This window comes from Musca domestica, unplaced genomic scaffold (assembly GCF_030504385.1).
Source record: "Musca domestica strain aabys unplaced genomic scaffold, Musca_domestica.polishedcontigs.V.1.1 18, whole genome shotgun sequence".
In the NCBI taxonomy this organism is placed as follows: Eukaryota; Metazoa; Arthropoda; class Insecta; order Diptera; family Muscidae; genus Musca; species Musca domestica.
Window position 1 is genome coordinate 2,239,371 of NW_026712238.1, and position 25,514 is coordinate 2,264,884.

The following is a 25,514-nucleotide window of genomic DNA, read 5'->3' on the forward strand; positions in this document are numbered from 1 at the left end:
CGGTACGGGTGATTTTCGGACAATTCCATTGAAAAATTTGGCCACAATCGTCAAAATAACGAATATCAGGAGGTACCGCTGTATGGGTGCTATACGATATCGTGCACCTATGTAAACAATTCTCTTCCAGGGGATAAAGTACTTACAAAGAACTCCTTGTGTAAAATTTCAGACAATTGCATTCAAAAATGTAGTAAACTTCTCAAAATGGCAAATATTAGGTTGTACCGTTATATTGGGGCAATACGTTGTCCGATATAGCCTATCTTCGAACTTGACCCTCCTGCCGACAAAAGTCTGATCTGTGCAAAATGTCAGCTTCCTATCACAATTCGGGCTAAATTACAAAAGGGCTAAATCGTCATAGATTTTTAGGCTGATCAAGAATTGTTATTTCGATGGGTTATAAACGTAATAGAGAACTTATACTAAATAGGGTGGAGGGTAAAAAAAATCACACTTAAGCGAAGTGCGAGGATAGAAACTATCGGTCAATTTTTTTCATACCTCCCCCCTAACAGTTCATCATTTTGAATATTTTTTTTTGTAACGTAAACTGACTTCACTGTTTCCGGTTTTCTTTATATCATGTTCAAATAAAAAAAAATAAATAAATATTTCAGGCCCCACAAAATATATAAATCCTTTAGAGTATACAGTTTGTCAAAGCTTCCTAATTCACTCTTCGGAAAGAACAGCAATTTCATATTTAAAATTTTTTTCGATGCAATAATTTTTTCTTGGCTTTTGACCGAAACCACGAGGGCATATAAATCTCTTGCCCTATGTCTTGTAGAATGTAGATTCATCTACATGATTTCCTGTATTTCCAATATTTGGTTATATTCGTCAACGAAATAAGCAGCCATATAAAGGTCAGAGGTGCGCCTTTCATGTAATTGTGATCTCGTTATAGTATTTTCCACACAAAATTGTGGCCCATTTCACCTGCTAAATTTTTTCCGCTGACCATCCAAAAAAATATTAACTTTTTTACTGACATATTTTTACCCAATTTTCTTAGATTTTATCCTTTTGGTATACCTGTAGTACGTATTTTCGTATTTAGAGTAAAATCTAAATAATAATTTTCTATTTTCCTTTTCGATTAGTAGGTCTAATGATTATACAAAAATATTAGATGTTCTATTAATTTTTGGAAAACAAAAGATATATAAAGTTACCCCGGTTTTAATAAATCATATTCTAAGAAAATAAGAACATTTCTTTCATAACCCACAAACATTAACCTTTACACACATGCATCCATGTGTTTCCCAAGAAATTATTTTAATATCATAACAAAATAATAATGAAAATGGTAAAACAATTATAAAAGTTCATTATATATATATTTTCTCTTTGTAGGCAATCTCCCTTCGACATCATTAACTTGAAACCAGTTCTCATCCGGCAATGGCATTCCATGGAACAGACATTTTCCCATTAACTTTTCCACACAAATTAAGTGTTGTCGATTTGGTAAGTTAGAAATTGTGTGTGTGAGTGTCTGTGTTTGCTGTACAAAATAGATTTGTATGTGCATAGCTATAATTAATCTTATTTGATTGTTATACAATTATATAGAAGAATAAATATTATGTATGAAATTGAGGAAATAATAATATATTGAATTCCATGGGGTTTGCTAACACAATGTTAAAATGTTTATGGTGATTTACAATACAAAAAATACAAAGGACGATTAAGATATTTTGGCCTGACCTAACGTTGTATATAAATACCTATGACTCAAATAGATAAAGTCGTTTTCGTATCACAGTTATCATTACAATTTATTACCATATCCGTTCCAGTTCATATTGGAGACATAATTGGTAGATTTTCAGTCTTAAAGATACATTTATCAATTTTAGATAGAGTTCGAAATACCGAACATATCGGTCGATTCTTTTGGAACTTCGACTATAAATGGTTATAGGCAGAGGGTATACATCTGTTGGAAAACCCGAGTTTTTAATTTGTTTTTTAGAGTAATATTTGATATAAAGAATTAAACGGCTGCAGGGCAAAAAAATGCGTGTTCTTATAACCTACTATGTTTTAGCGTATTACAGTTTGATTTGAACAAACAGATTATAATACTTCCCATCTAACCAAAGTGAGTCGGACTACAATTGCAACCTGAAGTTTTACACAAATTGAGGTAGGGTCAGGATATAAGCATGTTGTTTTTGGAAAAAATATTCCCGATTTTACAGTTGCTCTACAGGTCACAATTGTAGACAACTATAGCAGAGCAGAAGCCATAATGAATGAACTTTTTTCAATTTAACTCACAATATTGAATTATAGATTTTGTAATACTTTTTTACACTCTACAATACTATATGTTGAGAGTATTATACATAGGTCGCAATGTTCGTCCGATTTTCACAAAATTTTGAATGGGGTTGAATTAGAGTGAGAATATAAGCCTACTGCTTTTGAATTTTTGGTTAAAATTGACCAAAAACTGAACATTTCCCTAATTTTACAGTAGCTTTGCAGTTCACAATTGAGCATCAATCGACAGGGATATTCGCGAGAGGTTAGTAGTGTAAAGATAGGGCAGAAGCCTTGCATTTTGGATGGCCATAGGATAATTATATATTAGCAAAATGGACCCTAACTTTTGTATGAAAATTTTTATACCCCCACCCATATGGCTATTTAATTTGATGCGGCCAAAACGTGCGCAATAACGGTCTTAGACCTTAGGTCTCTTTGGACCAATTCCGTTTCAGGACTTGATCTAGGGGTGTTCGATAATTCTCGATAGGAGTATCCGATTTGACCCAGACTTGTTACATCGTAATACTACTATCAAACTTAGATCGGGTGCGGAGATGGATAATATCGGTCCACTCCTTCTGGTAACTCCACATCAAAAGGTCCATATAGTCCAAGAAAATAATTTACCTCATAGAATAAAAAAAGGATCATCCAATTTTGTGCAAACTTTATAAATCGTAATATTTTTATCAGTGCCAAGTCAGGCGCGAAAAGGACAATATCGGCCCACTCCATCATGTACCCCCCATCCCACAAAGGGTAAACTTTTGGAATAAATATAACTCTTTTAAAACGTGATGTAAGAGTCCGACTATCTTCAAATTACACACATCACAATATTTTTATTAACCCAAAGTCTGGTGTGATGATGGAATAAATCGGTCCACTCCATCAAGTACATCCCCCACAAAGGGTCAAAATTTTGAATATCCTGAAGCTCATAATATGCGAAATTATCATCTGATTCCATTCAGACTTGACACATTTCAATATTTCTACCAGCACTAGGTCTGTTATAAAGATGGTAGAGATCGGACCATTCCTTCTGGTACTCCCCCCCACAAAGAGTCAAAGCTTTGAATAACCAAAACGATTATAAAAACCGTAATAAGCATCAACATCTCTTCATATTTCACCCATTATTTCTACTATTAGAAAATCTGCTGTGGAGATGGGGTATATGGGTCCACTCCTTACGCTACATCCCCTAAGGGTCCGCTCAAAGGGTCCAAATTTTGAATATCCGTGAAACTCATAAAACGTGAAATTAACATCAGACTTGGTACATCTCAATATTACTATCAACACTAGATTTGTTATAAAGATGGTAGAGATCGGACCACTCCTTCTGGTACCTCCCCCATAAAGGGTCAAATTTTTGAATATCCATGAACATCCAACATTTCCATCAACACAAGACTTATTACATATATGGTAGAGTTCGGCCCATTTCTTCTGTCTCGTCCCCCAAATTGGACTCAACATCTTGATAAACAAACAAGTAAGCAAAGACTATAATCGTGCGGGGCCGACCATGTGATACCCTACAACACTATAATATGTTAGAAGCACTCTTATGTCCAAATCCATTTTGGAAGACTCCGCTTTTGAAATTATGTAAAAGAGCATTCATTGCCCAGATATTACCCTTAGCTTTTTGTCAAGGGTCATTTTCCCAATATTTATCCACTCCGTCTGTTGTTAGTTGTCGTGCAAGAGGTTCCACTGTATTGCCAAATTTAGACTAATCTTCTCTACGATATTTGGCTATATTCGTCAACGAAATCAGCATAAAAAGCCAGAAGTACGCCTTTTGTGTATTTTGAATTTCGCCTGTAAGTTATTTTCAGCGTTTTGGTAGAATGGAAATGTTGGTATTTTTATACCCTACACCACAAGGTGGTCAGGGTATTATGTCTTTGTGCATTTGTTTGTAACAGGCAGAAGGAAACGAGATAGACCCATAGTTCCTTTTGATGATCTGCATAGAATCACATTCTGAGTCGATTTATGCATGTCCGTCCGTCCGTCTGTCCGTCCGTCCGTCTGTCCATGTATTTTTGTAAACAAAGTACAGGTCGCATTTATTGCCCGATCCAGATGAAATTTTGCAAAGGTCTTTTGTTTGGCCTAAGGACGAACCCTATTGAAATTGGAGATAATCGCTCAAAATTTGGATATAGCTCCCATATATATCTTCGTCCGATTTGACTTTTATTGTGCACCAAACGTGTAATATCAGCCCGAATTGTATGGAATTTTGCACATACACCCATATTAGGCCTGAAAATATGTATGCCAAATTTGATCGAAATCGGTTCAGATATAGCTATAGCTCCCATATATATTGTTCATCCGATTTGTTATTTTTGTCCACCGCCACCGTAATATGCACTATGCAACAACAATATTTGGGGAAATATATCAAATACAGCTCAGAAATACATTTGCTATTTTTTATCGAGATCGGTTCAGTTTTGGATATAGCTCCAATATATAACATCGTCCGATTTACCTTTTATTGTGCACCAAACGTCTAATATTTGTCCAAATGGGATGGAATTTGGCACAAACTACCGAATTTAGTCTAGTAGCTAGTATGTCAAATTTGGTTCAGATCGGTTCAGATATAGTTATAGCTTCCATATATATTATTCATCCGATTTGTTATATTTGGTACCCACAACCGTAATATGCACTCTGTAACAACGATATTCAGGGAAATATATCAAATACAGCTCAGAAATATCGTTGCCAAAGTTTATCGAGATCGGTTCAGATTTGGATATAGCTCCCATATATATCTTTATCCGATTTCAAATTAATTGTGCACCAAATGGGCAATACAATTCCGAATTTAAAAGATACAAATGCTTCGGCATATTTAGTCCTTTGAACTTTAAATTATAATTATAATCATAGCGTGTATGATTGAATTCTCCCATAGAAACTTTTAATTGTTATGTGGATCTCTACTTAATTAGCAAAGTGGTGTAGGGTATCATAAAGTCGGCGCCGCCCGACTTTAAGACATTCTTTACTGGTTTCACACAAAAGTAGTGGTCCATTCAACCCGCTGTGGTAAACTCTAACTTCATGCGAGATTTCGTGTCATATGGTTTCTATTTGTGACCTTTATGACAGCTGCAAAATCAGGATCATTTTAGTTGTTGATCCATTTCAACCCCTAAATATATTACGATAATGGGCCTAGCCCTTCTGAGCCTAACCCTACCCTCGTGAAATTTTTAGTGAGGATCGGACTATAATTGCAATCTGTATGTAACGATCCCAACCTGTGTTGTAAGGTGAAAAAATATTACAAAATATTCACTTCAATTTTATAAGTCGAATTGAAAAAATTGCATGCGATAAAAAATATGAAAAAATAAAAATATGTCACAAATTACTACAAAATCTATATTAACATCATTATTGGCCTCTTTTTATGCTTTTTTTTTTTTCTTTTATGCCAAGAGGGCATTCTGAATTGACAACACTTGTCAAAATCGGTCCAGCTATTCTTGAGATATAAGCATACTATATTTCGCTATATATATCCGATATATATAACGGTCAGAATTGACCTGTTCGCCTATTTGTGATTTTGCCGGGATTAAAATATTCGCGGTTTAATAGAAAACTTGACTTTTATTTAACAGAAATGTTATGGTATATTTCACCCACTAAATATTACCCGATTGTAAGGGTTCTACCCAGCCTGAAGCTCTAGCCCCATGCTAACTTCCGCTTCGATTGGTCTATTATTGCGTCCTGTAGAGCAACTGCAAAATCAAGAATTTTTTCAGTTTTTGGTCCATTTCAACCCCCAAAATATTATGCGATCATTTCTGGCTCTAGCCCGACTTCCATTCCAAATATTGTGAAGATCGGATCATACCGGTACCTCACTCACAAAGGGTCACAATTTTCAATTCTATTATCTGTCATAAATTGCGAAACAAGTCAGCGATTTTTCTAAAAATTATCATATTTCTCATATAAAGTGAAGGAAGCAACTTGGCACTTCGCAATATTTATATCATATTTATTTAGGTCCGATACGAAATGGAAAAATTTTGTAGTACAACTTACTGAACATATTTATTTCGAACAATATTTCTTTCTTTATCTTTCCCCTTACTTCGTTCCCGAGAACTTATTTATCATTTTACTACTATAACATGATTTCCCTTTTTATGACATCACATTCTGTGCGTCCAGCTTCACCCCCTCCCTATTCATCCCATTATGCTTTGTGCTTATTTTATCCCATGATCCGTGTAATACTAGCCCATTGAATTATATTCCTGTTATTCTAACCTAACTTCAATGGCATCGTTTGTATTCAGTTTTAAGCTGATTAATTGTTCAGCTTTGCTACTGACAATAAAATCTAATTTCTACCATTACCGGAAAATATGCCGACGACAGGCAATAGCCATGACAGAAACCAAAACAATTGGCATTTTTCATAATGGTGCGACATAAATCAAAACACAGGCCAATGCATGAGCGGGCACACACACCCACATACACTCACACGCACACATTGACAAATTTCATTAAAACATTAACGATTTAAGTGACAGGCGACAAATTCATACACAGAAACCATAAACAAGGACATTGTAGGAAACCGCATGAATAAATGAATGGGAATGTATTTAGGCTTGGAATAGGTGCATAAACAGATTTCGTATTAGAATTGTTGCATGGAAATAGAGATTTTTCAAAAAGGGATGATAAATTTTCAGACAGATGTCCTTTAAAATAAGTAATAATTAAATTTTCGGGATATTCATTCAATGGAAAATGTTCATGGAAAACTTTTATGTTTTCTTTTTCACGGAATATCCCATATTTACCATTAGCAACCGGGTTAAATATGAAAATCTGTATCAAAACGCTGAGCCACAACCACAGCTGAAAACATTCGTTATAATTACCATGAAAACGTATGAAGAGAGAAGATTTCCGATATCGATATGTGGACGACGAAAATGCTATGCGAATGTTTTCGTAGCACTTTGCAAACTATTCCCTTCGAATCATTAGCCAGTTGCTAAACATTATTGTGGATAGTGTATGTATGTCTCTATGTGTGTGTGTATTAGTGTCGCCATATTGAAGAGTTAAAACTAGCCAGAATAAAAGTGCGGGGTATGCTATGAATGTGTACACAAAGCTAAGCATTTAATGATAGTGCAACTAAGATTTCTGTTTGTTTAATTATTCATGAGAAATGGCTTAAGCCGCACATTATGTCCTTCTCTATGATTCGTAATGTTGGAGGATAGTTTGGTAGGGTTGGGTAATAAATTGATGGAAAAGTTATTTGAATGAACAATGTTATATGCGGAGAAAAAAATATGAGTAAGTTTGAAGCTGTTGACGTTTATGCTGATATCAATAGCATAGAGTTCACTGCCAACAAGAGTTAAAACTTTGTGATATTTGTCAGAATCAAAGTAATCTCACCCTTTTCCATGCATTCCTTATACAGATATATGCCCTCAGTCCATATCTGTTTGTTACATATCCCTCCTTAATGGAGAGAGGTTCTGAAAGGGTTGCCTAATTTCCTCTCTGAGTATGATAAACATATTATAAGATACCAGATTTTGTGCAGCACTTCCTGTACTTTTTATGAGATACATGATATTTTTTGGAAAATGTACAAATGTGCGCAATGTACCAAATATAGTGTACCGAATTAATCCACTTCAAATAATAATAAAAAAAAATATTGGGATGTTAAAAATTGAAAGAAACTCGAACGTTTATTTACAATTAATTCTACAGGGTGAGATGAAAAAACCTGCAACCAACTTCGGACTGCTGTCATTTCTAAGACACTCGTCCGACAGCTGTTGAAATTATTCCAACGACAGCTCATTATATTGTTTACAAGCGTACAAAAGCATTTTAATGAGAATTTTCCAGAAAAAAAGTTATTCGTGATGGAATTCAAGCGTGATAGTGTAATTTCTTTATATTTGGCTGGAAAACCACAAATGGCTATCGTTTGAGCACTCCAGCATTTAAATGCGAATAAATCTTTTGTGTCTCGTACCATCGCTCGTCACCGTGATACTGGTAGCGAGGTGGACGAAAGAAAACAGCAACATCAGCAGAAATGGTTCAAAAAGTAAAGAAGCGACTTGATCGAAACCCGCGTCGCAGTGGCCGAAAAATGGCTCGTGAGTTGAACATATCGTAATATTCCATTCGGCGAATATTGAAAAATGAGCTCAGGATAAAGCCATTGAAATTCCAAAATGTGCAAGAACTTACACCGCAACAGAAAGAAAATAGACTCAAAAGAGCTAAGGAGTTGCTTCGCTTCGCGGAGTGAACTGCCGAATTTGGTTTTCTCCGATGAGAAAATATTCGTTGTCCAGCAGTTTGTAAAAAAAAAAACAAATTGATCGTGTTTACTTGCCAAAGAGTTCAGCTGAAAATGTGCACCTTCGGTTGGCCATCAGAACTTAAGCGCCGGCCATGGTGATGGTATGGGCCGCCATAACAGACGATGGAAGCTCTCCGCTCATATTAATCGACCGTGGCATGAGAATAAATGCCGAATATTATAGCGAAAATATTCTGGAGGGTGTATTAAAGCCTTGGGCATGCGAACAATTTGGCCGCAGACCGTGGACATTCCAACAGGACTCAGCACCATCGCACTCAGCACGCGCCACCCAAGAATGGTTACAAAATGAGGTTCCTCGCTTCTATTCCAGCGCACAATGGCCACCAAAATCTCCGGATAACAATCCAACAAAACATATACAGCATAATATATCATATTATACCATACCATCTCATATATCGAAGAAGGGGATAAAAATTGGATCGCTTATAACTCAAAAACGGCTGGACCAATTCAGAATTATGTAAAAAAATGTGAATATTTTTCTTTAATATTTGTTATCGCATGAGTATTTGACTTACAGTATTGTATTGTACATTTAATTTTTTTTCAGGTTGTTACTGTCCGATCTTCACGAAATTTTGCAATAACCCACCCCTTTGCATTTCGTTAGAATCAAAACAGAAGTCTATTGTTGTGGAAGAAAATGTCTAGATTTTTCAGTCACAGTACAATTCTTCGCAAAAGACAAATCGATGTGGAATTGTTTGTGAGGTTACAGTTTAAGACAGTCCTGAAGCCTAGCATTTTTCATAGTCATCGGGTAATATTTAGCTGGTGAAATGAGCCACAGTTTTGTGTAAAAAATGCCAACATTAGCGAAATCACTAATACATGCATTTGTATTGATGTTGATTTCGTTGACGAAAAATAAAAATTCGGGAAATTATTTAGAGGAATATAAATTTTCAAATATTTTTTTTAATACCTATTAACACGATATGGGGCGTTAGATTGGCATGACCTAGTGGTTTCGGTCAAAAACCACGATACAACTTTTGCAGGACTATGTGACATTATTTCAAGCATGAAATGAAAAAAATATTCAACATAGAAAAATATGTTTGATTGTGGAATATCTGTTGTTTCCGAAAGGGAGACATATTTATATGACGTCCGCCAAATATGGATGTTCTTTTGAGATCGTATGTGCTTGGAAAATATTGATTCCGGATCTATGATGATTATTTAAATGAGAAGCAAGTCGTTTCAATATTTGCTTTTATTTTGTAGTAGATATGAGAATGTTTTTTAGGGGAATCTTCATTCTAGCCAAAGGGTTTCAGATACGCTGAAACTCTTTCGCGAATTGTTCTACTGTAGGGTATCAAATGGTCGGCTCCACCTTAATAGTTTCATCTTTGTTTTTTGTTATATTTTTTTTTTTAATACAAAATATTATTCATCATTCATAGATCCCTTCGTTGTTTGACATGACATTTAATCTTTTTTTAAAAAACAAAAGGAAACGTTTATCTCTATTTTACCTATCAATCAAAGAATAGTTCAAAATCTCCGTATTGCATTATCATTTCATACTTCTCACACCATCGCAAAGTGGTACGATGACATTTAGACATCAACACCACTAAAGCTGTCTTTTTCAATTACGTACTTCGGAAACGAGTTGACGTGGACAGTATTTGTTTTCCATTATTGTTCCAGTTGTTGGCTAAGAGAATTATGACACAAGTCAGTCGGAGGCCGATATTCTCTTCGACATTTCATATATACCCTGTTGGCGTAGATTTCTTGTTGCTGTGTTGTGGGAGTAGAAACCTGAATGTCAGATATGCTGAGTGGATGGATGTTGCACTGGCTTCTGCACATTCTATTCAATTAGCAACCAATGCTGGCACAGACATACATAAAGAAACTTGTTGAAAACTGTTAACGTTGACAATTGGCCTCAATACAGAACGCAATGGGTTGTATTTTTGTAGAATGAATGGGATAAGCTTTCATATGTCATAACGTTCCAAAGTGGGAGTAAAGCTATTGTCATTGTGTGTGCGAGAAAAGTAATTGTATATGACAGTGCATTATTCTATGTTTTACGTTTCTTTCTTGCAGTAGTTAGGAATAATAGTTGAAATACTCCCACGGCAGTTCTGTGTGCCATACATGTGTAGGTGTAGAGAAAATTCTGTTTTATTTTCGCCTTTGTCATTTCGATAGCATCCCATTTAATTCCCTAATTGGTAGAAAGGCAACAGGGATTTTATTGCGTTCGATTTCAATTTTGAGTGGGTTCAAACAATTTGTCATCAATGATGACGCAAAATTTCCATTGATGGGGATCAATTTCCAAGTGCTAATTATAGTGTTATAAAATGTTTAAATGTAGTACAGAATCGACACTAATTGCAATTACAGCCCATGGCTGTGATGTAATGGGTATTAAATTGTACAGCTGGCGATTATCAAACGAGCCAAATTTAGAAGGTTTGCATTTTCAAACAATAAAGATGGAGTGCTAAAATGGTTTAAAAATAAATATTGAAACGTGTACTCTTTATTTCTGAAAGGTCCTTGAGTAGGGTTAACTTATGTCAATATCGACATTTGTCAATGACCGTAAACATCAATAAAATAAAAAGGACGACATGATCATATCGCTAATTGAAATTCTGACCCACATCGCATAGAAAAAAATATATCTTTTCAGAAAAGATGTAAATATCTATCCATCGAAAATATGGAGATTCTATCAAATTTGTAAATCTTTCTAAAGAAAGTTTAGAGAACTCCTCATAGAAAATCAGGAAATCATACTCTCACAGAAAATGTTGATATCGCATAATTGTAGATCAGAAGATCTGGAAATCTTCTCATAGAAGATCTATTGATCTTCTACTACTGAATTTGGTGACCTTCTCACAGAAGATCTGGAGATCTTCTCGTAAAATATATGAAGATCTTCTGATAGCACATCTAGAGATCTTCTGATGAGAGAGTAGGAAATCTTTTCATAGAAGATTTGTAGATCTTCCAATGTTAAATTTTGGAGATCTTTTCATTGAATTGATCTAAAAATCTTCTTATTGAAGATCTGAAGATCTTCTCATAGGAGATATGGAGAACTCCGCATAGAAATCTGGGGAACTTCTTATAAAAGGTCTCGAGATCTTCTCATAGAAGATCTGGAGATCTTTTCTTAGAAGATCCTGAGATCTTATTATAGAAGATCAGTAGATCTTATTATAGAAGATCAGGAGTTCTTCTTATAGAAGATCAGGAGATCTTCATATAGAAGATCTGGATATCTTCCTATAGAAGATCCGAAAATCTTCTTTTAGAAAATTTGGAGATCTTCTGATAGAAGATCTTAAGATCTTTTCATAGAAGATCGGGAGATCTTTTCATAGAAGATCTGGAGATCTTCTCATAATAGATTAGGAGATCTTCTCATAACAGATCAAGAGATCTTCTCATAGAAGATCTGGAGATCTTCTCATAGAAGATCTGGAGATCTTCTCATGGAAGATCTGTAAATCTTCTCATAGAAGATCTGGAGATCTTCTCATAGAAGATCTGGAGATCTTCTCGTAGAAGATCTGGAGATCTTCTATTGGAAACCCTTCCTATAGAAGGTCTCCCGACATATGAGGATATTTGGAAGATCTGGAGATTTTCTTTCAGAAGATTTTCTTATATATGATATGGAGATCTTCTCATAAAAGATCTCGAAATATTCTCATGGAAGATCTAGAAATATTTTCATAGAAGATCTGAAGATCTTCTCATAGAAAATCTGGAAATCTTCTCGTAGAAAATCTGTATATATTCTCATGGAAAATCTGGAGATTTTCATAAAAAGTTCTAAATAATTCTTTCTTCTTCTTTATAAGGAATTCTGAGCTTTTCCTTTAGAAGATATGTAGGCCTGTGTATTTTCCCATTAAAGGTCTTATAAGATCTTCAGATCTTATTATTGTTAAAGGTTCTCTTCATTCTGAAATTAAGATTGAAGTTCTGAAGACATGTTATACAGTTAGACCTTGACAAATCTCATATTTTTATTTTTTTGAATGAATTTAAACAAAATATATTTCTAAATCTTTTGAAATTTTGAAATATCTAATTTTTAATTTTATATTCACCTGTTATTAGTATCTAAGTGCTTTTATCCTTTTTTTACTCATAACCCATTACGAGTCATTTCTTTTCTTCAAATTTTTATAGCTTTCTAAAGAATTTAACGAAACACTTCATATATCAGCGATTTAAATTGAATTCCACTAAATGTCTACATGTTATTATTGTTGTCTTCTGTTAACACATGTGCTCAAACGCCCAGCTCTAATTTAAAATTACAAACAGTCCACACAAAGTAACATTATCAAATGTTCGACATGTTCGGTGTATGCTTACCATCTTATGTGGTATACCCCTGGCAAACTATTCGAAACCTAACAATTATGTTCATTCAAATTCTTAACGTCTATCTATTCAGTCAGTCATCCATCCATTCATGCATCCATCCCACCATCCTGACGCCCAAGCAAACATCCTTTATTCATTTGGTCTATATACTTTGCATTTCATTACATGAACATCTTTGGTACACTTACTTCTTCTTCTTCTTCTTGTTCACATAAATAATGAGATGTGTAGCCTTGTAAATTAATGTACAAGGATGTGCCAGCAATACGTGTATGTGTATATATGTTGTGGCTATACATTAGACATATTCGATAGTCATATATTAATTTGATATCGCCATTTATCACAGCTATAGTTGTAGGCATTTTGGTGAATATTCGTATGGGAATTTTGGTAGATGAAGAATATATTCATAAGAAGTTTTACATGGATCAGATTTTTTTCAGTTGCAACGGAGCAAAATACTTAATATATGATTTTTTTTCTTTTTTTACCACCATTAAAGCAATTCTATATTCTATAAAATATTTGACCAAAATCATGAGAATACCGAATTACTGGTGGTAATATTATATGGAGGGTTATATACAATATTGGACCTATTTACAAAAATTTTCGTCAGATTGATAAGTGCATATTAGGAACTTATCACATTGGATTCCAGTCAAATCCATTGAAAATGTGACTGAAATCACAAAAATACCGAATATCGGTAGGCACCGTTGTATGGGAAATATACGATATCAAAGAAAAATATAGCCCATCCTCGAACTTGGCCTTCCAGCTTGCCAAAGACTGGTCTGTGCAAAATTTTAGCTTCCTATCGAAATATTTTTTATACCCTACAACACTATGTGTTGGGGGTATCATAAGTTTGATTGGGCCAAAAATTATGTAACAACTCGAAATATTGGTTTCCCATATAGGAAAGTATATATGGATCTTTCTATCTCGCCGAGCTGAGTTGATATAGCTATGTTTGTCCGTCCGTCCGTCTGCCCATGTTAATTTGTAATCACTCTACAGGTCGCAATTATGATCCGAAATTGAAAATGGAGGTGGGGATAGAGTCAGAATAGAACCCTATTGTTTTTGGATGATCGCATAACATTTTGGGGTTGAAATGGACCAAAAACTAAAAAATTTCCTGATTTTGCACTACAGGTCGCAATTATAGACCAATCGACGCCGAAATTAGCATGGGCTTAGGGCTGGGCGGAAGTCTCCCAATTTTTATGGTCATCGGCTAATATTTAGAGGGTGAAATAGACCATAACAAATTTTTTCAATTTTGAATGCCCTTTTGACATAAAAGTATAAAATCTAAAAAAATCTCATAAAAAGGTAAAGTTTGTAGTATTTTGTGACATATTTTTAATTTTTCATATTTTTTATCGCATGCGATTTTTTCAATTTGACTTATAATATTGGAGTGTATACTTTGTAATATTTTTTCACCATACAACACAGGTTGGGCTTATTATATACAAATTGCAATTATCGTCCGATTCTCACGAATATTTTCACGGAGTTTTGCATAAGACAGGGAAGAAGTCTAGCATTTTGGATGACCATTGGATGTAACTAACAGCACGACGGAGTTCGTTAATATTGGGCAAATGTCCTTAGTCAAAAAGCTAGTGGTAATATCTGGGCAATGCTCTATGACATAATTTTAAAACCGAAATCTTCCAAAATGGCTAGGACATAGGACATGCCTACTTTTTTTGGATTTCTAATTGTGTATATCCACAGTCATATGGCTAGGGAGGCTATGTATAATCTGATACATCCAAAACGTGCTTCATAGAAATAACGGTCTTAGGCCCTAGGTCTCTTTGGACCAAATCCGTTTCAGGACATTTGGAGTCGATCTATTGATCTCCGTATGTCTGTCTGACGGGCTTGTGCACACGATAACCCCAGATGGGAGAAAGGACAATCAGATTTTGCTCCAACTCCTAATATTTTCATCAGGTCTAAGTCAGGTGCAAAAATTAACAATATCGATTCACTTCACAAAGGATCAACATTCTGAATAATTATATTTCTTATAAAATGTGATATAAGAGTCCGATTGCCTTCAAATTGCACATATCACAATACTTTTATTAACCCAACGTATAATGTGAAAATGGTTATATCGGTACACTCCTTCTGGTATAAAGATACAATTTTTTAAATATCCATGAAGCTCATAAAACGTGAAATTAACATCCAACTCCATTCAGACTTGACACACCTCAAAACTTCTATCAACACAAGATCTGTTATAAAGATAGATCGGACCATTTCTTCTGGTACCTCCCCTATAAAGGGTCGAAATTTCGAATAACACACACGAATTTAATAATCGATTATTAAATCCTAATAAGAATCCAGTTCATTCATATATCACGCATCCCATTATTTCTACTTACACAAGATCTGCTTTCAAGATGGGATATATCGGTGCACTCCTTTTCGTACTTCCCCCACAAAGGGTCAAATTTTTGAATATCCATGAAGCTTATAAAACGCGAAAATAACATCCGATTGCATTCAGACTTGATGTAACTCAAAATTTCTATAAACACAAGATCTTTTAAAAAGATGGATCAGAACATTAACTTCTGTCTCACATCTTCTTGCATATTTTACCATATTTCATCTAAACCATTTGCATCCAACATGATCAATCTAATGTCCATGTATGTACGACAGTAATGGTCCATCATGTCTCCTTTTCGTTTTTGAGTTGTGTTTGTATGTGTTTTCGATAATTAAATATGCATTTTGAGCATTGAAGTGTTACTAAATGTCATTACGGCTGACAAGAACCAAAGGATATTTGATGCATCAAATGGGGAGGAAAAAGGCAATAGATAAATTAAAAAGCATAACTCAGATGACCCGGTAACGGAAGAAGAAGAAGAAGAAGATGGCTTCATCATCCAATGAGAATGTATGTTGTAAACTCATCACCTACTGTGACGAGGAGATTGGCAGTTTTTAGACATTAAAGTTATTGCTAATCACTCACTAATGCAACCACTTGAAATGGCAAAACATGTCTGTGGACATGAATGGTATGATGACAACGGACAGGAGAGAGAGAGAGAGAGGGAGATGTGATGTTGGTTAATATTTAATCGATTTCAGCATAGAGGTGAAATTGATTATTCAAGTAAATAATTTATTTACTTGTTCATTTTAATTAGACTGTAATAATGTTTATTTAGTTTGATAAATGCCAAAAGGGAGAAATTCAATCAAATGTTGTAATTGTTTTAGGTTTATTCAAATAGGTGCATAATTGAAAAAGGATGAATATGTGAATACATTAGAGATTTAGAAAAATAAGCTATAAAACGTATAAAATAATAAATATAAAATTCTCTGCTGGAGGAATTAAGAGTTTCAGGTATCGAGTTCCGGGGAACACCCATTAGTATTTCTTGCAGACACTTTTTATTGCTCAAAATTTTGCAAATCGTGTCTTTTTTTATTCTACAGGGTGAAATGAAAAAAACTGCAACCAACTTCACACTGCTGTCATTTCTAGGCCACTCGTCCGACAGGTGTTAAAATTATTCCAGTGACAGCTCATTATATTGTTTACAAGCGTACAAAAGCATTTTGGTGAGAATTTTCCAGAAAAAAGTTATTCGTGGTGAAATTCAAGCGTGATAGTGTGATTTTTTATATTTGGCTGGAAAACCACAAATGGCTATCGTTAGAGTATTCAAGCATTAAAATTTGAATAAACCTTTCGTGTCTCGTACCATCGCTCGTTACCGTGATACTGGTAACGTAGCCCGACGCGAAGAAAGTGGACGGAAGAAAACAGCAACATCAGCAGAAATGCTTCGAAAAGTAAAGAAGCGACTAGATCGAAACCCGTGTCGCCGAACAATGGCTCGTAAGCTGAACATATCGCAATATTCCCTTCGGCAAATTTTGCAAAATTAGCTCGGGGTAAATCCATTGAAATTCCAAAAGTACAAGAACTTACACCGCAACAGAAAGAAAATAGACTCAAAAGACCAATCAGCCGAATTTGGATTTCTCCGATTAGAAAACATTCGTTGTCAAGCAGTTCGTAAAAAAACACAATAATCGTGTTCACTTGACAAAGACGTCAGCTGAAAATGTGCACCTTCTATTGGCCACCAGAACTCTAGCGTCGGCAATGGTGATTGTGTGGGCCGCCATAACAGCCGATGGTCGCTATCCACTCGTATTAATCGACCATGGCATCAGAATAAATGCCGAATTTTATCGCGAAAATATTCTGGAGGATATCTCAAAGCCTTGGGCATTCTAACAGTACTCAGCTCTCTCAGCACGCGCCACCCAAGAATGGTTACAATATGAGGTTCCTCGCTTAATTTCCAGCGCGCTATGAACACCAAAATCTCCGGATACCAATCTTTTGCACTATTGTGTCTGGAGTATTTTGGAAGGCAAGGTTGGCACTAAAAAATACCAAAGTGCTTATCACCTCAAGCAAGCGCTTCGCCGGGAATGGACCAAAATACCGCAGAGCAACATTCGGGCTGCGTGTGACGGTTTCATTGGCCGTTTGAAGGCCATAATTCGTGTCAAAGGTGACTAATTCGAACAAATCTAAACTTATTCTAAAATTTGATGCTATTTCCAAAATTATTTTCTTTCACTCAATAAAATTTAAAAAAAAGGGAAAATTATGGCGTTTGACACTGTTGCAGTTTTTTTTTGTATCTCACTCTGTAGTCTTTTGCCCACTAACATACATTGAAATCTGAACTTTAACATTTACACCATTGAATTACATAGCTTCTGAAAACCTGGAAATATTAAAAATATTCCTAAAAAGTACTAGATTTAAATATCCCCTCAACATTCTAAACTAATTCTTCTGTGCACATGCCCCGTTCATATGTCACAAAAATTGAACTTCTTACAAAACATTTGGGACTTTTCCTTCTTGTGCAAAAAACAATTTCATTTCTATTCCATTTGTGTTGTAATTCACATTTTGACAGCCAACACATTGAACTTGCCGCTTGCTTTCGAACAACCCATTCGTCCAGCCATCCCTTCGTACTATGCCATCTTCAGCGCATGTTGTCGTTTCGAAAATATGTTACTTTTTTAACAGCATTTTAAGTATTTCTTTTGAAACAACGACAGCCAGACAGAAAAGCTTCTGTGTAGCAAAAAAAAAAAACGAAACGAAGAAAAATATTTCTAAAATTTCAAGTATTGCAGTAGGGAAAGAAAAACTCACATGTACGGACGTTTAAATGCAACATATGTACGAAACAGTTGAGGACTCAAGAAACATTTAGCAAGGGGCATTTCGAATACATCTACATCATCATGGCCAAATGCTACCTAGTTAGGTTGGTAGCTAGCTGCACAGCAGGGGCAGCATGGAGCGATGTGTAATAGTAGCATCATCACGAAATTGAAATGTATTTTCAAATCATCAAAATACGAGTGTAATCATTTCAAAGCACAAGTTATTCTTACTTCAATGTAGATTTACAGTGGTTTAACGTCTGAAAAAATGTGTAACAATAATAAAATTTAAAAATAAAAAATTTCAATTTCAAAATGTGCGCACAACTTGTGTTCATTGCAAAAATTATTATTTTTAATAATTTAAAATTTCCGGCTTCGAAAATTGCAATTTTACTTTTACCGACAATGTGAATCCATAAGATATGAAGAAAAATTATGAGTTTCCCAAAAATATCACAAATTCAAGGACTGCCCGCCTATACAACTGTAAAATATATTGTTCGAATACTTCCTGGCTATATAAATCGTGTTTTATGTGTACGGTTTTAACAGTTTTCCCAACTGTATGGATCGTGGATATATTTATTTTTAGAAAATATTTTAAAAGATTTCCGGCCCAAACCTATTTTTTTTAAATATTTTCCACCTTTTTTAGTCGTGTCTTTCAATTTTCCTTCAATCATTTTGTTTTAAGAAATCTTCAAGGACTTTCGGCATATATAACTAGAAAAAATATATATTTCGGAGGACTTCCCTGCTATATAAATAGTGTTTTATACCTAGTTTTTTAAAAGTCCTCTGTATAGATGATGGATTTTTTAAAAAATAATTTACAAAATTTTCGCCCATATAAGTCGGGTATGTTGTTTATATATTTTCAAGGACTTCCCATCTATTTTAATCACATTTTTAAATTTTAATTTAAACTCTAAGAACTTTTCGTACACATTACTTTTGGGGTTTTGCAAAAATATCAAAGACTTTCGGAAGAAAAATTTCGAGTACTTCCACATTTTTTTAAGAACTTTCAGCAATATATATTTCGGCCTTCAAACAAATTCCATGGACTTCCCAACTACATAAATCTTGAACTTTAACTAAACCAACGATATACTGGAAATACCAATCGTAGTTTTTATACCCTCCACCATAGTATGGAGGGTATATCAAGTTTGTCACTCCATTTGTAATACCTCGAAATGTACCTCGACCCTACAAAGTATATGCAAGTCAAACACCAAATTAATTTTTTTTTTTTTTTTAATTTTATTGAGTGAAAGCAATGTCGGAAATAGCATCAAATTTTAGAATAAGTTCAGATTTGTTCGAATTAGACAACTTTGGCACAAATTATGTCCTTCAAACTATCAATGAGACCGTCACTCGCTGCCCAAATATTGCATTGCGGTATTTTGGCTAATTCCCGTCGAAGCGCTTGCTTGAGGTGATCGACACTATACTTTTTTAATACCAACCTTTTCAAAATACTCCAGAAAATGCGCTGGAACTGAAGAGAGGAACCTCATTCTGTAAACTTTCTTGGGTGGCGCGAGCTGAGTATACCCTCCAGAATATTTTCGCGATAATATTCGGTATTTATTCGGCTGTTATGGCGGCCCACACCATCACCATGGCCGGCGCTTGAGTTCTGGTGGCCAACTGAAGGTGCACATTTTCAGCTGACCTCTTTCGCAAGTAAACACGATCATTTTATTTGTTTACAAACTGCTGGCCAACGAAAGTTTTCTCATCGGAGAAAACCAAATTCGGCAGTTCACCCCTTTCGGCCAAGCGAAGCAACTCTTTAGCTCTTTTGAGTCTGTTTTCTTTCTGTTGCCGTGTAAGTTCCTACACTTTTTGGGATTTAAATGGCTTTGCCCCGACCTCATTTTTTCAATATTTGTTGAATAGACTGGAATGCGATATGTTCAGCTCACGAGCAATTTTTCGGCCACTGCGACGCAGGTTGCGATCATGTCGCTTTTTACTTTTCGAACCATTTCTGCTGATGTTGCTGATTTCTTCCGTCCACTTCCTTGGAGTCGGGCTACGCTACCAGTATCACGATAAAGAGCGATGGTACGAGACACAAAAGACTTATTAACATTTAAATGCTGGAATGCTCCAACGATAGTCATTTGTGGTTTTCCAGCCAAATATAAAGTAATCACTCTATCACGCTTGAATTCTATCACGAATAACTTTATTTCTGAAAGATTCTCACCAAAATGCTTTCGTACGCTTGTAAACAATATAATGAGGTGTCACTGGAGTAATTTTAACATATGTCGGAAGAGTGGCTTAGAAATGACAGCAGCAGTTGGTTGCAGTTTTTCCATCTCACCCTGTATATTCTCGATCAGTATAAAATCATACTCATATGTCGAATTACCGAAGTCCGAACGTCAGTCTGTCCGTCTGTGGAAATCACTCTAGCTTCAAAAGACATGAAGTAGATTGATAAAATTTTACTCAGATGTGTGTCTGTTTGGCAGGACTTTTGCTACTGAAAATGGGCTATATAGGTACATGTGTCCATATAACTGTACCGACAGATTTAAGGCTTTTTTGCTGCTTCAGTCACAATTTTAACCCAAACTTGCTGTAAATTTTGATGATTTGCGTCAAACTTTACAAAGAAAATGTTTCAAATTTGCAATTTTAAGTCCCTAATGGGTACTACATCTTATGACAGAAAAAATGTAGCGAAACCTCCCTATATTCGGGAATTTGATTATTTTAGCTACATTGTCCACCAGAGTTGTTTCGAACTTCGTATTTGTAGTTCTTATTGGGTACTATAACTTATGACAGAAAATTGCTTATTTATGTAGGTCCAGGTCTTCGTAGCCCCTTTATTCGATATTTTTATGGCTTTAGTAGTGTTTTTTTTTGGCCTAACTGACTACTTTTTTACTTCTTTTAGTCTGTTGAAAAAGATAATTGGCATTTTTAAGATCCTGACCATATGTCGAATAAGCTATAATTTATTATTTGCCATTCGTAATGAGTAGAAAACCGCCTTGAGAAAACATTCGATATTCTTTGAGGCTTGGAAATATCGCCCACATATACAGTATAAAACAAGTAAGCAATGGCTACAGTCGAGCGGGGCCGACCGTTGAATACCCTACAACACTATAATAAACGACACAGTTTATATAGGCGAGATACTCGAAAGAATTCTACAATATATTGTGACAAATAATAAAAGAAAACCATCGGGTTTAGTACTCTAATTTTCGAATAATAGCAACTTAAACGAATTGGCTCATTTCCAATATATTGGTAGATGTTGCACTTAAGTAGTCTTCCTAGATCTGGAACCAATATTTCCCAAAGACCCATAATCTCACAGAAGTGGAAAAAGATTAACATTTATTATTGGTTTTTGACTGAAACGCATCTATATAAGATACAGCCATTTGACAATATTCTTCAACGAAATCAGTGTTAACGAAATAGTCAGAAGTGCGCCTTTCCAAAATTCTCCAAAAGTCACTGGAATGGTCATTTTCGTATTTTGTCTACAAAAGTTGGCAAACTATTTCACACATTGAATATTTTTGGATGGCCATCCAAAACTGCTTGGCTTTTGCAATGCCCGGTAACCCCTATTCAAATGTGCGTGAGGATCGGGCAATAATTACGACCTGCTGACAATTTTGCAGTTTTTTTGGTCCATTTCAACCCCTAAATATATGGCGATCATCTCCAAAAAGAGTAGGCTTCTATTCTGACCCTCATCTGATCCCCATGCAAAATTTCGTTAGGATCGGGCCATAAATGCGATCTGTATATGATATCCTGATATCCTAACTACTTAGTTTTGTTAGCTGTAAAAATATTACCAAATGTTTAATTCAAAATGAAAATATGCCAAAAATGTGACAAAATTTAAAAAAATATGAGAAAATTTTACCAAATCAATATTTTCATCTTTAGAGAGATATTTTTATGCGATTTTTTAGACGTTGTTTCTTTCCTGCCAAGAGGCCATTCTGAATTAATGAGAATTGTCGAAATCAGTTCAGCCGTTCTCGACATATAAGAGATCTTTCAAGCATATCTTCTTTGATAGACATATATATCGCACATATTTTGCTATATTTCCGTTTTGTTGGATGTTAACATCAATGTAAAGATCAGAAGTAACCTAGTCATGGCTTTGTGATTTTGCCGGAATTAAAAATATTCGCTGTTTAATGAAAAATTTTGAATTTTTTCAACACAAAAGATATGGTCTATTTTACCCGCTAAATATTATCCGATGACCACCCAAATTAGTAGGCTTCTTCCCCGCCATAAATTCTAGCTACATGCGAAGTTCCACGTCGATTGGTCTATAATTGCGACCTGTATAGCTACTGCAAAATCCGACATTTTTTCAGTATTTGGTCCATTTCAACCCCTAAATATTATGCGATCATCTCCAAAAGAAATAGGGTTTTATTCTGACCCTAGCACCACCTCCATTCTAAATTTCGTGAAGATCGGGCCATAATTGCGACCTGTAGAGTGATTACAAATTAACATGGACAGACGGACGGACGGACATACATAGCTAGATCGACTCAGCTCGGCGAGATAGGAAGATCCATATATACTTTCCTATGTGGGAAATCAATATTTCGAGGTGTTACATAATTTTTGGCCCAATCAAACTTATAATACCCCCAACACATAGTGTTGTAGGGTATAAAAATCCACACTGCGATTACATTTATTATTTTTTAGAATTTCTATGTTAGAAGGCGTTGTAAGGTAAATTTTTTCTGAAAAAAAATTGTCAATAGCTTCCTTCCATCCATTTGAAATCAAAATAAATTCGAAATCAGAAACCACTGTACATCTTCCAAAAGAAAACAGTTTATAAAGAATAAGTACTTGTAATACTCGAGCACAGACGATAAGAATTGTGTTCTTCCTCTTTTTCTACTTTAGATGGTATTGTGACTTTCTTGTTGGGAGCTTAACTACTTCTTATCAAAAATTTTAGCTGGATGTAAGCTGTAGTTTCGCCCCTCCCTCCCCTACTCTTCTCTTCTTCTCCTCGAGCAATTTGAATGGCAATGTTACACAAACACATGCAAACAAATTCCTCATACATATTAGGCTTATTAAAATTCAACACGTACAATTCATTAACTCCAAGTGACGTTCATTTTTATCCGACACGAATGAATTTCAGACAAATTGTTAGTAAGGCAATGCGTATGTATGTACATATGTGTGTGTGGGTATGAATGTATTCGAGAGAATCTAATCCCAGTATTGAAGTCTTAACAGACTTGTTGTTACATTTGTTTGTGAGTATATAAAATCGCTTGTGTGACTTATTATTTGAAGAAGAAGAAGCTTTCGGAGAATAATTTAAATAAAATCTTATTAACAGCATAAAATATGAAATTTGAAATGAGATTTTGATAAAAATGAATGCATGGATGGATTTATCTAACTATTTATATTTAGGGTGTTATCGACAGATTTTTTTGAATTTCTTTCAAACGATTTTGGATTGGATTTGGCGGAACACAATTTCTTGTATATTCTCACATAGTTCTATTTGATTTCTTTTTCGAACACAAAGACATTTCATTTGTATCTTCCTGTGCTTTTTACACATTTGTATTCCCTTTCGTACACTGATATGTAGCATAAGATCAAAGGACAATTTAAAACGGAAAAAAATCCTCTGTGTGTCTATGAAAATATCCATTCAATCCATAAAAGCAACATGGCAGCCTTTAACGAATACATGACGGAACCTTACCCGCTATTTGCTTTTCTTTTGAGATTTTCCTGTTAAAGTACACTTTTTCAAAGTACTTGTGATTGATGGGAATCACAATTCAATAGCTTGGCAAATGTTCGATATTCTTCTTTTTGTTTTTTTCTTGGTTCCATGGAAGTTGGCGAATTTACCTTAAATTGATTGATTCTTATACTTCGAAAATCTCTGCTATTATTTTTGGTATACGCATTTGCAAATACTCATCCCAAGGGGTTTTCTTTTTGTTTGAGAATATTTTTGAGAAAGAACTTTTTATGGAAACCAATACATCATTTTAATAGAGCATAGATAATATGAAAGTCATATGGAGATTTGTATACATGGATAAATGAAGGTTAAAGGGGGGTAAATGTACGGCATAGCCAATCGATATGTAAACTCCTTAATGGACTTACATTGAAGGAACGTTTATAGGTGCGGTTGGAGGATTTAGAAGAATTTCACAAAAGAATTTTAGTGTTATGTAATTCTTTGCTTACGATCTGGTCACTTGGGTAAAAACGTTTTTTGTCATAGAAGTTATTTTTAAAATAACTGGGGAGAATATCCCACAAAAAAAAACAAGGGAACTGATCAGGAAACCTAGGTATTCCCTGCCTGATAAACATTATCTTTATCCTCCACTAATAAACAATTATTTAATATTTAAAAAAAAACAATAAAGGGATTAAGCCTGACCATTTTGCAACAACAAAATACTATGGTATCCGAACAAACAAGCCAGCACTGTTCTGGAATCGTATATATCTATACTAGTATACAAGTTAGAATACTAATATAAGATTCATCAACGCCTAGATGAAACGGCTGAGGCCAGACTCTTGAAATTGTATGTGAGCGGTCACTCTTGGTCCGAAAGTGTGAGATGAGGCTGGGTTTTTGGAAATTCATATTAGAACGTTACGAAAAGTACTTAACGGTATTTAAATATACCCTTTGCATATAACGAACCAGTAGAACTAAAATCGGAATGAGGGTTTCTTATGGAGTGTATGATAGATGTACCAAAGCGTTTTTAGAAATTTACACAATAAGTATACGAAAAGTACTGAAATGTAATGCATTTGGTACCATTTCGTATGATGTGAAGGGTTAGAGCTAAAACATGAAATTTGAGTATAGTAATTATGGTTGAGGAGTAGGGTCGATGTAAGGAGTTAGTTTGGGAAGTGTGTACTCATGTATACGAAAAGTACTAAACTGTACAAAATTTGTACAATTTAAATTTGAAGGAACCGATGGAGCTGGAATCCTAAAATTTGAAATTACTATTTCTGGGGCAGAAAGGGATGGGATATGGAGGATTTTTTTGAAATTTGTACTTATGTACACGAA

The 25,514-nt window shown here is 34.8% G+C and overlaps 1 long non-coding RNA gene across 1 annotated transcript in view; it reads left to right on the plus strand.

Annotated features, from left to right (window-relative positions):
* Positions 1-1,361: 1,361 nt before the first annotated feature.
* The window catches only part of LOC109611995 (uncharacterized), a 61,628-nt gene continuing 37,475 nt past the window's right edge, over positions 1,362-25,514 (plus strand). Inside the window, exon 1 of the long non-coding RNA XR_002194245.2 lies at positions 1,362-1,482. This is a non-coding gene — a long non-coding RNA (uncharacterized LOC109611995). The remainder of the gene's footprint in view (positions 1,483-25,514) is intronic.